Source organism: Hemitrygon akajei, chromosome 27, assembly GCF_048418815.1.
Source record: "Hemitrygon akajei chromosome 27, sHemAka1.3, whole genome shotgun sequence".
NCBI classification, from domain to species: Eukaryota; Metazoa; Chordata; class Chondrichthyes; order Myliobatiformes; family Dasyatidae; genus Hemitrygon; species Hemitrygon akajei.
In genome coordinates this window covers 48649489-48665326 of record NC_133150.1, presented here as the reverse complement: position 1 = coordinate 48665326, position 15838 = coordinate 48649489, and the positions used below count along the sequence as shown (strand labels likewise).

Genomic DNA, 15838 nt, shown 5'->3' with positions numbered 1-15838 from the left:
GGAAAAGTCCAGAACTAGAGCTCTTAAGGTAGTCCTATGTTGAGTTCAGCACTGACTGGCAACTCCGCTGGTGCCCAACAGTGTCGGTTTCTGTCGTTCGTTTGCATTTGTCATCTGCATGGAGAGGGAGAGCTTGCTTCATGGGCAACAGTTTGTACTGCCCAGGCTTGCATATGATGCAGATAACTGGGACACAACATCCATGGTCAACCTTGACCAATGGAAGACTTCCTCAGCCAACCAAGTTAATGCCAATAAGTTGGGGTGGAGAAGCAGGGGCAGGGGTAGAGTTTGTGGGGGCGCACTTTCCAAGTAAAGAGAATCAGTGAAATGGTTTCTTCATAAAGCACAAACTGTTCTGAGAGGAGCTTTTGGAATGAAGAAGAAACCGGAGCACTCAGAGGAAACCCATGCGGTCATGGGGAGAATAAACAAACTCCTTACATATTGAACCTGGGTCGCTGATACTATAACAGCATTACATTAACCACTATGCTCCAGTAAACAAACCTTTGATTTAAGAACACCCACCTCCCCAATCAAACATTAAAAAAACATTATTTCCTAAATGATTTCTCTTGCTCAACGGACTTTCGACTGATTGCTTGAAACATGGTCTCTCCCCATAGACAGTGGTTCTAATTTGATGTTTGTCCTACTGTGACGTAGCAGGTGGAGTGAAGCACTGTTTGCTATGGATGAGCCGACCTCAACAAACATTTGTCGTGCCCCACAGCCAAAGAGACAGGTTTCACCCCGTCTTCCAAGACAGAGTGGACATGGAGAGGATGTTTTCTACAGTGAGGAAGTCTAGGACCAGAGAGTACAGCCTCCAGATACAAAGAACATAACCTTTAGAACAGAGATGAGGAGGAATTTCTTTAGTGGGGTGGTGAATCTGTGAAATTCATTGCCACAGACAGTGGTGGAGGCCAAGCCATTGGGTTTTTTTTAAAAGTGGAGGATGAAAGGTTCTTGACTGGAAAGGGCATCAAACATCACAGAGAGAATGCAGGAGAGTGGGATTGTTTGTTTGTTATGTGTCATATGATGGGGCGATCATGGTCTTTCCTTGATCATGATTACTCTTGCCATATTTTTCTGTAGAAGTGGTTTGTCATTTCCTTCTTCCGGGTGACTCCAGCCATTATTAATACTTTCCAGAGACTGTCTGTCTGGTGTCAGTGGCCGCATAACCAGGACTTGTGATCTGCGCCAGCTGCTCGTACGACCATTCACCACCCGCTCCCATGGCTTCACGTGACCCTCATCAGGGGGCTAAGCAGGTGCTACACCTTGCTCAAGGGTGACCTGCAGGCTAGCGGAGGGAAGGAGCACCTTACGCCTCCTTTGGTAGAGATGTGTCTCCATCCTGCCACCCAGAGTACGGTTGAGAGGGATAATAAATCAGCCATGATGGAACAGTGGAACAGACTTGATGGGCCAAATGGCCTAACTCTGCTCCAATGTCTTGAAGTCTTCATCGACATTGGAAGATATAGTCAGCGAGTCTAAAACTAGAGGCCACAGGTTTAAAGTGAAAGTGGGAATTTTTAAAGGGGACCTAAGGAAAAAGTTTTTTCACACAGTGAGTGGTGAGGATGTGGAACGAGCTGCCAGAAGAAGTGGCAGAGGGGGACACAATCACAAGGTTTAAAAAACACTTGGATAGGTACATTTTTTGTGTGAGTGGGGATTTGGGGGTGTCGATGCTACTGTTGCTGTTCTTTTTCGTGAGTGAAGGGGTCGGGGATTGTTATTGTCGCGGATTTTTTTTCTACAAGTGAGGGGATCAGGGGTTGTTACTTTCCCTGTTTTTTCTTCCAGGGGAGGGGTGGGGGATTTGATACTATTGTTGCTGGGGGGGTTTTCGGGGGGGTGGGCGGGGGGTTTTGGGATTTGTGAGTTTTTTTTCTTCTTCTTTTTCATGTTGGGGGGGGAGCTGATATCTTTTCTATCAACAATCCCACGGTCTTTCTGTATTTCATGGCCATCTGGAGAAGATAAATTTCAGAGTGTATTGTACATGCACACTTTGACAAGAAAATGAAACTTTGAACCATTGAACATAGATGGATAAGGTTGAGGGATATAGACAGAATACAGGCAAATGGGACTGGCCCATATAAGCACCTTGGTCAGCATGGGTGGGTTGCGCCAAAGGGCCTATTTCTGTACTTTTAACACTCTGTGACGCTGGTCTTTCCCATTTATGACCACCCCATGTTCATAATCCGGAATCTACACCTTTAACCACCCAATATTTCAGTACATTAAATTAAACCCAGGCCAGAAACAGAAGGCTGGTAACTGTCTCACAGAAATTAGGTCCACGGTTAGTACAGTCAATGGTTCCATTTAATATCAGAGACCGTATACAGTATACAACCTGAAATTCTTACTCTTTGCAGACATCCACGAAACAGAAAAAAACTCCAAAGAATGAATGACAGAAAACGTAGAACCTCAAAGCATGCCACCCATGCACAAACAGCAGCAAAAGCATCAACAACCCCACTTACTCCAACAAAAGCACCAACCCCACCCCAACATGTGAGCAATAGCAAACCCCCCCCAAGAGACCCTGATCTAGAGGCCATCCAAACCACTGTCCATCCCAGCTCAAACGACTTATTGCAATCTAGGTTCTGATACAGGATACTACATTCGTATGAAGTAACAAACATTCACGTGAAAGAACAAACTTATGAAAGTCAAAAAACTGCAGATGCTATGAACCTGGAACACAAATAAAAAACGCTGAACTGAAAATAAATACTGAACTATCCACAGGGAAAGGGATTTCTAACATCCTCTACACTGCAGACTCGTGCTGTCTTCAAAACATATATACTGTTGATTACCAGAAGATTATCATGGAAGAGGCACAGGAGCCTGAGAACACACACTTATGTTTTAGGACTAGCCTTTTCCCCTATACCATCAGGTTTCTGAACGGTCCATAAACATGACCTCACTATATTTTTCTCTCTCTCTTTTGCACTAGCTTTTTGTAAATGCAGTGGATTCCAGATAACTGGACACATCAAGACCAGCACATTTTGGTTCAATTAAGTGCTGCCCCAATTCGCCGAAGTTTCATGGAAATAGTTAAAAAGGTAGAAAAAAGACAAACTGGGTAACAATAGTAGTACAGTACTACAAAACTGTGTATTAGTTCCCAAAAGTTATCGATGGAGAAATTCATCCAGTGTCCGTGATGAACAAAATCAGCGCATAGTGTAGATAATGGACTTCCTTCATACAATACTATCGATGATTGCATCCTCCAAATCTTCCTTTTCATTGTCATAGTCAAGATTATTGGCCAAACCTTCAAATTCTTTGTTGTTCCTAACTTGTTGAAGTAGTGAAGTAATTTAATTTTTCACTCCTGGTGTTTCTGGCATCTCCAAGCTTGAGTGCTTGAAACCAGAGTAAGCAAAATAGTTCTGAATTTCCTTACTGATCATTCCTCACTGTTAGTAACAAAAGTCACTGCTTTTTGAACAAAAACAGATGCAACTAATACTATTTAAAAACTGATTGCTTTAAGCACGGTGTGGCGTCCAACCGCCACACAAGTGCTAGCAAGAAGCTGTTTGGCAACAGTGTCCTGTCCCAATTGAATGACATAGTGTCCCAAATAAACAAAGTTAGCTTTTTCTCTTTAACAGTTGCTCCAAATAAACAGTTTCCCCACAGACCCAATTAGCTGGTATCCACTGTAAATATACACTCCATGGTACAGGAAAGGAACCTGGTGTGATCTTTTGCTGCTGTGGCCCATCCACTTCAAGGTTTGATGCTCAGAAATACTCTCTACACATCACTGTTGCAACACATGATTATTTGAGTTACTGCTGCCTTCCTGTCCACTTGAACCATTCTGGCCATTCTCCTCCGACCTCTCTCAGTAACGATGTTTTTGCAGCAGTAACAAGGTGTCAGATGCAGCGTGGAATAGGCCCTACTGATACTTAAAGCCCTGCAACCCCTGATTTAACCTAGCCTAACCACAGGACAGTTTACAATGACCAATTAACTTACCAACCGGTATGCCTTTGAAATGTGGGAGGAAGCCCATGCAGTCATGGGGAGAACGTACAAACTCCTTACAGGCAGCACCGGGAATTGAACCCAGGTTGCTGGTACTGTAAAGTGTTGTGCTAACCACTACGCTACCGTACCACACTCTTTTTGCCAAGCTTAGCCTACTAAGATTGCAGCTGACACTTGCAGAGGTCAAAGAGTTGTTTCTGAGTAAATTAAACTCCCAACCAATATTTTTAGTTCAGCTTCTTGTTGTAAAGTCTGTTTTCAGTATTTAATGTAAATGGCAAGAAAAAATCAGTTGGAAGTTAATAAGTCAGCTTTGCAAACAAACTACACAGTCTCTGAAGTATAGGATGCTGGTCCACAGCATTGTGCTGATTGCTCAAGAGTTACAATGTAAAACAATGGGGTTATGTTAATTGGCCTGTATCAAACCAGACAACACTGGCTAAATTGTTTGGTTCAAGGAAGTTGGCAAACCAGATTGATTCTGACATCGGGAAAAATATCACATGTATAAAGTCACCCAAATGTCAAAAAAAAAACCCAGTATAACTGTCAGAGAGCAGTCAAGCTTGTTAGGAATGATCAAGGAACAGCAAGAAGACAGACAGAAAGAAAGGGTGTCTAGAATCCATTCCTCTTTGATTTTTATAACAGACAACTCGTTCATTTGCAACTCATTGGTATATCATTCTAGCTAAAAGGAATTGTACCTGTGTTTTGGAAATACTTTGTGTTTCAAAATTTGGAAATCTTTTCTAAGACAGAAAACCTCTGAGTTTTAAATATATTTTAGGGGATTTAAACTTGTATTGTTAAAATAAATAAACAGTGCTTAATCTGCTTTGTTAGCTGGAATCATCAAGAACAATCGTTTGATTAGCTGAGGCTAATGATGGGGGTAGATAAAGTCAGATATATGAGGATTCCAGTGGAATGAAGGGAATTACAGAGGCATGAGAGAAGAGCTGGCCAGAGGTGATTGGAAGGGGTCACTAGCAGGGATGATGGCAGAACAACAATGGCTGGAGTTTCTGGAGGACATTCGGAAGGTGCGGGATAGATACATCCCAAAGGGAGGATGACACAACCATAAAGAGAGGGCATACATATAGAAAAAGTTAGTGGGAAGTTAGAAGGTTGCAATCTTACAAAAAGCAACTAAAAGACATAAGGAGAGAATGATGGCATGTGAAGATAAGCTAACCAATAATATAAAAGAGGATACAAAAAGATTTTTCAGATAATATAAAGAGTAAAAGAAAGACTTGAGTGCCTATCAAACCACTGGAAACAATGCTCGAGAAATAGTAATGAGGGACAAAGAAATTGGCTGAATTTGATAAATATTTTGCACAATATCTTTACTGTGTTAGATACTAGCAGTATGTCAGAAACTTGAGAGTGGTAAGGGGAAGAAGTGAGTATAATTGCTGTTACTAAGGGGAGGGTTCTTGGGATGCTGAAGATTGGTTGATAGATAAGTCATCTGGACCAGATGGACTATACCCCAGGGTTCTGCAAGAGGTAGCTAAAAAGATTGTGGATGCATCAGTAATGACCTTTCAAAATCAAACATGAGAAAATCAGCAGATGCTGGAAATCCAAGACAACACACACAAAATGCTGGAGGAACTCAGCAGGTCAGACAGCATCTATGGAAAGAAATAAACAGTCTTCCATTGAAAGGAATAAACATTCATTAGGTTCTGGAATGGTTGGGAGGACTTGAAAATTGCAAACGTCACTCCACTCTTTAAGAAGGGAGGGAAGCAGAAGAAAGAAAATTATAGGCCAGTTAGCCTGACTTCAGTGGTTGGGAAGATGTCGAAGTCCATTATTAAGGATGAGGTTTCGGGGTACTTGGAGGCACATTATAAAATAGGCCAAAGTCAGGATGTTTTCTTTAAGGGGAGATCTTTCTTGACAAATCTGTTGGAATTCTTTGAGGAAATGACAGGCAAGATTAACAAAGGAGAGTCCATGAATGTTGTTTACTTAGATTTTCAAAAGGCCTTTGACAAGGTGCTGTTCACGAAGCTGCTTAACAAGAGCCAATAGTATTACAGGAAGCATACTAGAATGGATAGAAGATTGGCTGACTGGCAGGAGGTAAAGAGTCGGAATAAAGGGGGGCTTTTCTGATTGGCTGCCAGTGACTAGTGGTGTTCAGAGGTCAGTGTTAGGAGCACTTAATTTCACATTATATGTCAATAATCTGGATGACAGATTTGATGGCTTTATGGCCAAGTTTGCGGACAATATGAAGACATGGGCATAGGTGTATGTGTAGGCTTGCGTTAGTCTCGATAGACCATGGATTTGCGCCTTGGAAAGTTTCCAGGGTGCAAGCCTGGGCAGGGTTTTTTTTAAATGAAAGACCGGCAGTTGCCCAAGCTGCAAGTCTCCCCTCTCCACGCCACTGATGTTGTCCAAGGGAAGGGCATTAGGACCCATACCGGTGGGACCAGATGTCGTCGCAGAGCAATGTGTGGTTAAGTGCCTTGCTCAAGGACACACACACAGCTTCAGCCAAGGGTCAAATTAGCGACCTTCAGATCACTAGACGAACGCCTTAACTACTTGGCCACGCGCCAACACAGATATGGGCATATAGTGTTGAGGAAGCAGGAAGTTTGCATAAGGACAGATTGGGAGAATGGGCAAAGAAGTGGCAGATGGAATATAGTGTAGGAAAGTGTATGGTAGAAGTCTGCACTTTGGTAGAAGGAATAAAGTCGTAGATTATTTTTTAAAACGTGCAGAAAATTCAAAAATCTGAGTTGCAAAAGGACTTGGGAATCGTTGTGCAAGATTTCCTAAATGTTAATATGTAGGTTGAGTCAGTGGTGACGAAGGCAAATGCAATTTTAACATTAATTTCGAAAGGACTAGAATAAAAGAGCAAGGATGTGATGCTGATTGGTCAGACCACAGAGTATTGTAAGCAATTTTGGACTACTTTTCTAAGAAAATATGTTCTGGCATTGGAGAGGGTTTAGAAGAGATTCACAAGAATGATTCCATGCATAAAAGGATTAAGGTATGAGGAGCATTTGATGGCTCTAGGGCTGTATATGTTGGAGTTTAGAAGGATGAGGGGAATCTCATTGAAACCTCTTGAATATTGAAAGGCCTAGACAGTGGATATGGAGATGTTTCCTATAGTGAGTGAGTCTGACACTAGAAGGCATACCCTCAGAACAGATGGACATCCATTCAGGTAAGAGATAAGGAGGAATTTCTTTAGCTAGAAGGTGGTGAATATATGCTGCAGACAACTGTGGACACTAAGTCATTGGGTATATTTAAAGTGGAAGTTGATAGGGCCTTGATTAGTCAGGGTGTCAAGGATTACAGGGAGAAGGCAGGACAGTGGGGTTGAGAAGGAGATAAATCAGCCATGATGAGCAGACTCGATGGGCCAAATGGCTTAATTCTGGCTTTGTTTCGAATGGCTTAATCCTGCTCCTATGTCTTAAAGTGTTATTGAAGCATCTACTCATTGGTAGGTGGAATCCACAACTCAGATAATGGGTATTGGCAGCTAAGTTCTCTGTGGAGGATAAGCAGGGAACTGATCTGGCCTTTGAAAAGCCGGTGGCTACAGTAGAACATCAGAAGACAGTAGAAGTCAGTAAGAGTTGTAGGAGGTCCAGTGTGGCTGGTCAAGGACTACAAATGCAGCATGCTACCACCCACTCTGGGCTCCCTACAATTTCCCTACCGACACAACCGATCGATAGATGACACAATAGCCACAGCTCTACACATTGTCCTTACACATCTGGAGAAGAAGGATGCTTATTTGAGATTGCTGTTCTTGGACTACAGTTCAGCAGTCATCACCATAATTCCATCCAGGCTCAACAAGAAGCTCAGAGACCTCGGGCTTCACCCTGCCTTGTGCAGCTGGATCCTGGACTGGTGGCAGATTGGCAACAGATGGTAAGAGTGAGCTTCCTCACCTCTGCCCCTCAACACAGGAGCCCCTCAGGGCTGTGTTCTGAGCTCCCTCCTTTACTCTCTGTATACCTATGACTGTGTCACCACCCACAGCTGCAATCTGCTAATTAAATTTGCTGACGATACTGCATTGATTGGCCTTACCTCAAATAATAACAAGACAGCCTACAGAGAAGTCATCTCCCTGACACAGAAGTGTCAAGAAAACAACCTCTCCCTCAATGTCGCAAAAACAAACGAGCTGTTTGTGGACTACAGGAGGAATAGAGACAGGCTTATCCCTTTTGTTATCAATGGATCTGGGGTTGAGAGGGCGAACAGCTTTAAGTTTCTCAGCATACACATCACAAAGGATCTCTCGTCATCTATACATACCAGCTGTGTGGTGTAAAAAGCACAACAGCACCTCTTTCACCTCAGACAGTTGAAGAAGTTTGACATGAGTCCCCAAATCTGAAGGACTTTATACAGGGGCACAATTGAGAGCATCTTGACTGGCTGAATCACTGCCTGATATGGGAACTGTACTTCCCTCAATCACAGGACTCTGCAGAGAGTGGTGTGGACAGCCCAGCGCATCTGTTGATGTGAACTTCCCGCTATTCAGGATATTTACAGAGACAGGTGCGTAAAAAGAGCCCGAAGGATCACTGGGGACCCGAGCCACCCCAACCACAAACTGTTCCAGCAGCTACCATCCGGGAAACAGTACCGCAACATAAAAGCCAGGATCAACAGGCTCCAGGACCAGGCCAGCTGACTGTTTAATTTATGCTGATACAATTGAATTTCTATGCTACAGTGACTGTCCTTTTGTACATACAATTTATTACAAATTATTATAAATTGCACAATGCACATTCAGACGAAAACATGACGTAAAGATTTTTACTCCTCGTGTATATGAAGGATGTAAGAAATAGAGCCAATTCAATTCAATTCCCTTTAGTTTTTTTTGACCCAGAGGATCATGGATGCATGGAATGAGCTGCCAGGGTGGTGGCATAGGTATACTTCAATAATTCCTAGATAGATAGGGTGATAGAAAAGAGGACTGTACTGTATCTGTCGATGTAGAGCGGAGAGTGAGTGCGTAAATTTGGCAGGAGCAAAGGATGTCGGGAAAGGCAGGGATGGAGCACCACGGGAGGGGTGTGGGACAGGTGGCAGAGAAGGAGTGCCGGGGAGGGGGTGGTGTGGGTGCAGACACAGCCACCCCGAGTCACCAAGCAATGTCATTTGATTCCAAACAATTGGTTAATTGATCATTACAGAATACGTCTCTGGTGCTTCCTGCTCCCTCCCCTCTCCCTTCCCCTTTTCCCAACAATGAATCCCCTCTCCCTGCCCCCTTCCCACTCTCCGTCCACAATAGAGACCCGTATCAGAATCAGGTTTATCATCACTCACACGTCATGAAATTTGGTTTTTTTGTGGCAGCTGTGCAGTGCAATACATAAAATCGCTACAGTACTGTGCAAAAACCTTAAGCATCCAAGCTGTACATATGTGCCCAAGACTTCTGCACAGTACTGGAGGTTATAAGGTCAGCACAACAACATGGGCTGAGGGGCCTGTACTGTGTCACTAGTGTTCAACAGCATGTTCTAATTCTACAGCAACCCATGGAAATAAATATCTTATGTTTGGTCAAAGCTTAACCAATCAAGCATTGTACAATTCATATTTTGCTAATTGGTTACTCTAAGTGGTTCACTGTATGTGTCTTACTAATCCATATTCCATTCATATTGCACATTTACACAGCTATGCTGTATTCCGTTGTATGTCATGTTGAGTCACTTACAGCTTGCTGTTGAAAGATTCAAATCAATTGTATGAGGCAAGGTTTGCACGCAGTTAGAGATCTACTCATTCCGTTTGACGCAGACACTATTTCCTCCGCAAGATTTTCCCAAATAGGGTTTTCAGATAATGCTTTAAGTAAACAGGAAACATATTTGAAGCAATTGACTTGTTACTTTACCAAATATGTTGTCTCTTAAGTTATTATGCTCCTATGTTAGATTTTGGTTTTGCTCTTCTCTTCTGATTTACAGATCTATAAAAGCACTTACAGTCTGTCTTTATACCTTCGTTCTCATTATCAATTTTCTTCCTCTAATTATATTTTAGGTAGTAATTTGTTGTTCCCAACATTTCTAAACTGGTTATTTTAATCAAAATCATAAACTCTTTTGACTGTAAAGCCTCCTTATCATTAACTAACTGCTAACTGACATCCTAAAGCAACCGCTAACAGCCAACATGCCCTTCATCCTTTGCAAATGGATTTAAGTTTAAATGGAAAAGATTTTAGTTTTAGACTAAAATTTATTGTTCCCAAATTCATTCCCTTTTTCACAAAACAACTATTTTTTGGGTCTGAGTATGGCAGTAAGGTCGGCATCCATTGGTTCCCTCCAAGTGGAGAGCATCTTTTTGAACTGCTGATGATGTCAGGAAAATTTAGACACCCAGGCATATTCAGTTGTGAACGTTGATTATCCGGTTATCCCATCCATGTCTATGCTTATCACCATGTTACAAGTAGGAAATCTTTAACTTAGATTTGCTACCATTCTTCTATTTCTCACCCACTGCCTCACAACAAACCTTAAATGGGGAAAAGTATAGGCGCTTGTCCCCAGAAGTATTCAATGTACTTGCTGATCAAGAACATTTCTCACCTATTTAAATTTTTAGTTATTTATCCCCTTTGCAATTGTCTACTCTCTACCTGGAGTTGTATGGACATGCAATTGGAGAACAGTGGTTAAATACAGAACAGTACATCACAGCAACATGTCCTACAGCCCAAAGTGTTGTGCTGACCCAAATAAATTAGTAATCTAATAGCGAACTGAAGTAATCCCTTCTGCCTGCACAATGTCCATATTCTTCCAATGCCCTAATTTCTCCATCGCTCTTTTCTCACTGCTGCCATCAGGAAGATGGTACAGGAGCCTCAGGACTCACACCACCATGTTTAGGAATGGTTATTACCCCTCAACCATCAGGTTCTTGAATCAGAGGGGATAACTACACTTGCCCCATCAATGAAAGGACTCTTCATTTCACATTCTTGATATTTATTGCTTGCTTGCTTGTTTGTTTGTTTATCTACCTATTAATTAATTAATTAATTAATTAGTTATTATTTCTTTACTTTTGTATTTGCACAGTTTGTTGTCTTTTGCACATTGGTTGAACGTCCAAGTAGGTGTGGTCTTTCATTGATTCTGTTCTAGTTATTATTCTATGGATTTATTGAGTTTGTCTTCAAGACAATGAATGACAATGATGTATATGGTTCAAAGTTCAAAGTCATTTTATTATCAAAGTACATATATGTTACTATATACAATCCAGATATTCATTTTATTAGTGACATATATCTACACTGACAATAAATTTACTTTGAAAATTCTTGGGCCTATCTAAACGTCGCTTAAAAGTCCTTAATGTATCTAAGTTATCTAATTTGTTCCCAACATACCCAATTAATCTCATTTGTTTAAAATCAGCATTTGATGATTTAGATGCTGCATTTTAGAATAAGTACATTTGCCATCCAATGAGTCAGTTTCAGTTATCAGTAATGACATTCTTGACATTGATCGGTAATGAATGTGAACGACTATCTGCAGTTCTGAGGTTCAGGATAAAATGTGAAAAGTGGGAAGAATAAGAGCTAAGTTTGCAAACGGCAAAGAGGGAAATGATAAGCATGAGGAAGGTTTATAAAGGACAGGGGAAAGAATAAGTGAAACAGAAGGTGGAAAACAGTACAGCACGGTACAGTCCCTTCCAGACAGACATACTTTATTGATCCCGAGGGAAACTGGGTTTCGTTACAGTCGCACCAACCAAGAATAGTATAGAAATATAGCAATATAAAACCATAAATAATTAAATAATAAGTAAATTATGCCAAGTGGAAATAAGTCCAGGACCAGCCTATTGGCTCAGGGTGTCTGACACTCCGAGAGAGGAGTTGTTGAGTTTGATGGCCACAGGCAGGAATGACTTCCTATGATGCTCAGTGTTGCATCTCGGTGGAATGAGTCTCTGGCTGAACGTACTCCTGTGCCTAACCAGTACATTATGGAGTGGATGGGAGACATTGTCCAAGATGGCATGCAACTTGGACAGCATCCTCTTTTCAGACACCACCGTCAGAGAGTCCAGTTCCACCCCCACAACATCACTGGTCTTACGAATGAGTTTGTTGATTCTGTTGGTGTCTGCTACCCTCAGCCTGCTGTCCCAGCACACAACAGCAAACATGATAGCACTGGCCACCACAGCCTCGTAGAACATCCTCAGCATCGTCCGGCAGATGTTAAAGGACCTCAGTCTCCTCAGGAAGTAGAGACAGATCTGACTCTTCTTGTAGACAGCCTCAGTGTTCTTTGACCAGTCCAGTTTATTGACAATTCATATCCACCTTACCTTTTAATCTACTCTAAAATCAATCTAACCCTTTCCTCCCACACAGTCTTCCATTTTTCTCCCATCCACATTCCTATGCTTAAGAGACTCTTAACTGTTCCTAATTATGTCTGCCTCCCCCTATACTTTTCACCAATCACCTTAAAATTATGTCCTCTCATATGAGCCATCTCTGCCCTATGAAAAAGTCTCTGGATGTCCACTTGATCAACCTCTCTTATCATCTTGTACACCTCTATCAAATCACCTCTCATCCTCCTTCGCTCTAGAGAGAAAAGCCCTAGCTCACTTGGGGCGGCATGGTAGTATAGGGGTATAGTCGTATTATAGCACAATGCTTCACAGTACAGGTGACATGGGTTCAATTCCCACCACTGCATGTAAAGAATACCTTGACTGTACTCTTTCTTGTAGGTGCTGCCTGCCCTGTTGAGTTCCTCCAGCATTTTGTGTGTACTGCCTGTAAGGAGTTTGTATGTTCTCCCAGTGACCATGTGGGTTTCCTCCAGGTGCTCTGGTTTCCTCCCACAGTCCAAAGACATACCGGTTGGTAGGTTAATTGGTCATTGTAAATTGTCCTGTGATTGGGCTAGGATTAGATCAGGGGATTGCTGGGCAGTGTGGTTCAAAGGGCCAGTAGGGCCAACTCTGAGTTGTACCTCAATAAATAAATAAACCAAAAATATTCTCAGAAAGGCATGCTCTCTAATCCATGCGGCATCCTGGTCAATCTCCTCTGCATCATCTCTAATGCTTCCGCATCTTTCCTATAATGAAGTGAACACAATATTCCAAGTGTGGTCTAGCACTGACTGCAATCACTGAAGGCAAGTCACCACCACCTTGACCTGCTGCAGTCCTTGAAGCGTGGGTATCCTGTGCTGTTAGGAAGGAGTGTCCAGGATATTGACATAGGGATGGTGAGGGAATTGTGATATATTTCCAAATCAAGATGGTTTATGGCTTGGAGGCAACTTTCATGTGGTGGTGTTACAACATTATTTAGCATTTTTAATGCAATATACTTTACAGCCAGTTGCATAATTTTGAATCATAGTCACCATCACACAGGAAATACTCCACCTAAGATCACACAAAGTCCGATTGTACAAATACTGTAAATATGCTGACTGAAGAATGTAACCCCTGGGTCGCCTCAGGCATCGCTCAAACTCGTTCTAGTCTAGGGGGAGCAGCCTTCGGCCCCGCCAAACTGGGTAATCAGCTGGTGTGGATGCTGTGTGATGTCCCCGCCTTGCCCAACAAACAGACAGTACACCTTATGCGATTAAATGAGTACAATTTATAAAGATTACTATAACTAAGCGATTACTAATGATACAGTATATATGAATAAGAGAAAAAAAGAAAAGGCGCAAAACTTATCAAAGTCCAAACCACTTCGTGCACAACCGTTGGAGCTCAATTACTGAAGTCTTCTGGTATTCGATCCCCTCCGAATTTCTCGACCCGCCTCCTGGGACCCCCACGGTGGTCGACCAGACGCTCCACACTCCTCTGTCTCCGTCTCCTCTCCTCACCGAAAACCTTGGGCCGGGGACCCCCGCTCGGGGTCCGTACCGTCGCCCAGCTTCCAGCACCCCGTCCTCTCTCTCTCACTCCATCGCGCCGACTCCCCAAAACCCCCACCAACAATCAGTTTATAGTCCCAAACAAGCTTCCAGCACTTATCATAACAAAGACGCTAGCATTCCTACTATTAACACAGGCGCCAGCATTCCTACTTTTAACAAAACAAAGACGCCATTTTGATTACATACACAGTAACAAAGAAAAGGAAAAAAAACCCCGTTACACTCTCCCCCCACCAAATAAAAGTCATGTCCTCATGACTATTAGATAACTCATCACCTTTCCTGCCAACACACCATAACCCAAACACCAGCAGTGACATCTCCTCCCCACACAGTAAACCTCACGCCCTGTTCCTTAGGCGCTATATAGGCCAACTATCTGGGCGTTCCCAAACCCTTCTGAGACCTCCGTACCCCCCTCACCTAAACCCTTAGGCTAGGACACAGCTGGGGATACCTTGGGTCCACTACCAACTCCTCTTTCAACCTCTCACTCATGCCCCACACTGCACACAGCTAACCCTCCCCACTACACCTGACTCAGTGGAAGAAGGGCCAAAGGTCTCTTCCTCAATCGAGGGAAAGTCAGCAAACGGCAGCATGTACCACACATCCAGCACATCAGCCTTTGAATCCGTATTCTTCCTCATTTCTTTGATCGGTAGCTGCCGTTTGATCTTCTCCAAACGGAAACACGTGACCTGCACTGCTCCTGCAGTCTCTTCAGCTTCCTGCAATTGAGATTGTCATCTTCTCTGGCCCCTGGCTCAGCAGTTCTGACTCCTGCATCCCGGCCATCTCAATCTGGAATGCAGTTACTCCAACAGCTTCTTCCACCCCGACCTGAAAAGCAGCAGTTAAAGATTGGTCAGCCTCCAGTTCAGTATTCACTGTACTTCTCTCCAGCTTCTTTTTTTCCTCCTCATGACTTCTTCCAGATCAACCTTCACGTGTTGTACTTCATTTGAACTGTCGATGGTCATCTTCAGGTTCCCTTCAAGCTACCGCTTCCCCCTTCCGAGATTTGTCCGCAATTTTTTCACCTCCGCAAACTCCCTTCTCCAGGCTCTGTTCGCTGTGGCCCTCAGTCAAACAACTTTCTTCGTTCTCTCCAACTTGTAAGTCTTTCAAATGGTTCCAGATCACTCTCTCCGGTCTCTCAGTCTTCATTTCAAACTTGATTCCGTAGAGACAGACACTCACGAGCTGCGACCTTCGCCAGCCCTGGCACGTGTCCAGAAAACACTGTAACTCTGTAGTTCTCAGCCGCTCCAGCAACGACCTCACTTCATATTCTCCTGAGGCAAATCCAAATACCAGGAGATCATCCACATACGTCAAAATTCCATACGCCTCCACACCCCATGGTCTTCCACATGCCCTGCAGGAAGGTTGCAAGGGCTCCGGAGATACCCTGTGGTATCTTTTCGGACCGGAAAGACTCCTAGGAAACTTTTAACCGCCGTCTTCTCCTTGGCGGCCTCGCTCATCGGGATCTGGCAACATCCACTCCTCAGATCCAGCACCTTAAACCTCTTCGCACCACTCAGATAGGCCATCGCCTCTAAGAACTCCATTTTCACTGACCAACAACCGTCGTCTTTATAATCACCGGCACTGGTACCCCAAATCTCCAGTGCCGTCAATGTCATCAAGGGTAAAGGCTTCCAAAAACGGTTATAACACAAACTGTACAGCAACTTAACCGGTGCCCCGGTGCCGAGGATGGCTTTAACTTGACTTCCATCCATCCGTAACAACAC

General features: G+C 43.2%; 1 protein-coding gene across 2 annotated transcripts in view; it reads right to left on the bottom strand.

Moving 5' to 3' along the window:
* Positions 1–15838, bottom strand: part of LOC140717382 (6-phosphofructo-2-kinase/fructose-2,6-bisphosphatase 2-like) — a 124233-nt gene that overhangs the window by 6308 nt on the left and 102087 nt on the right. The gene's annotated exons all lie outside the window — the stretch shown is intronic.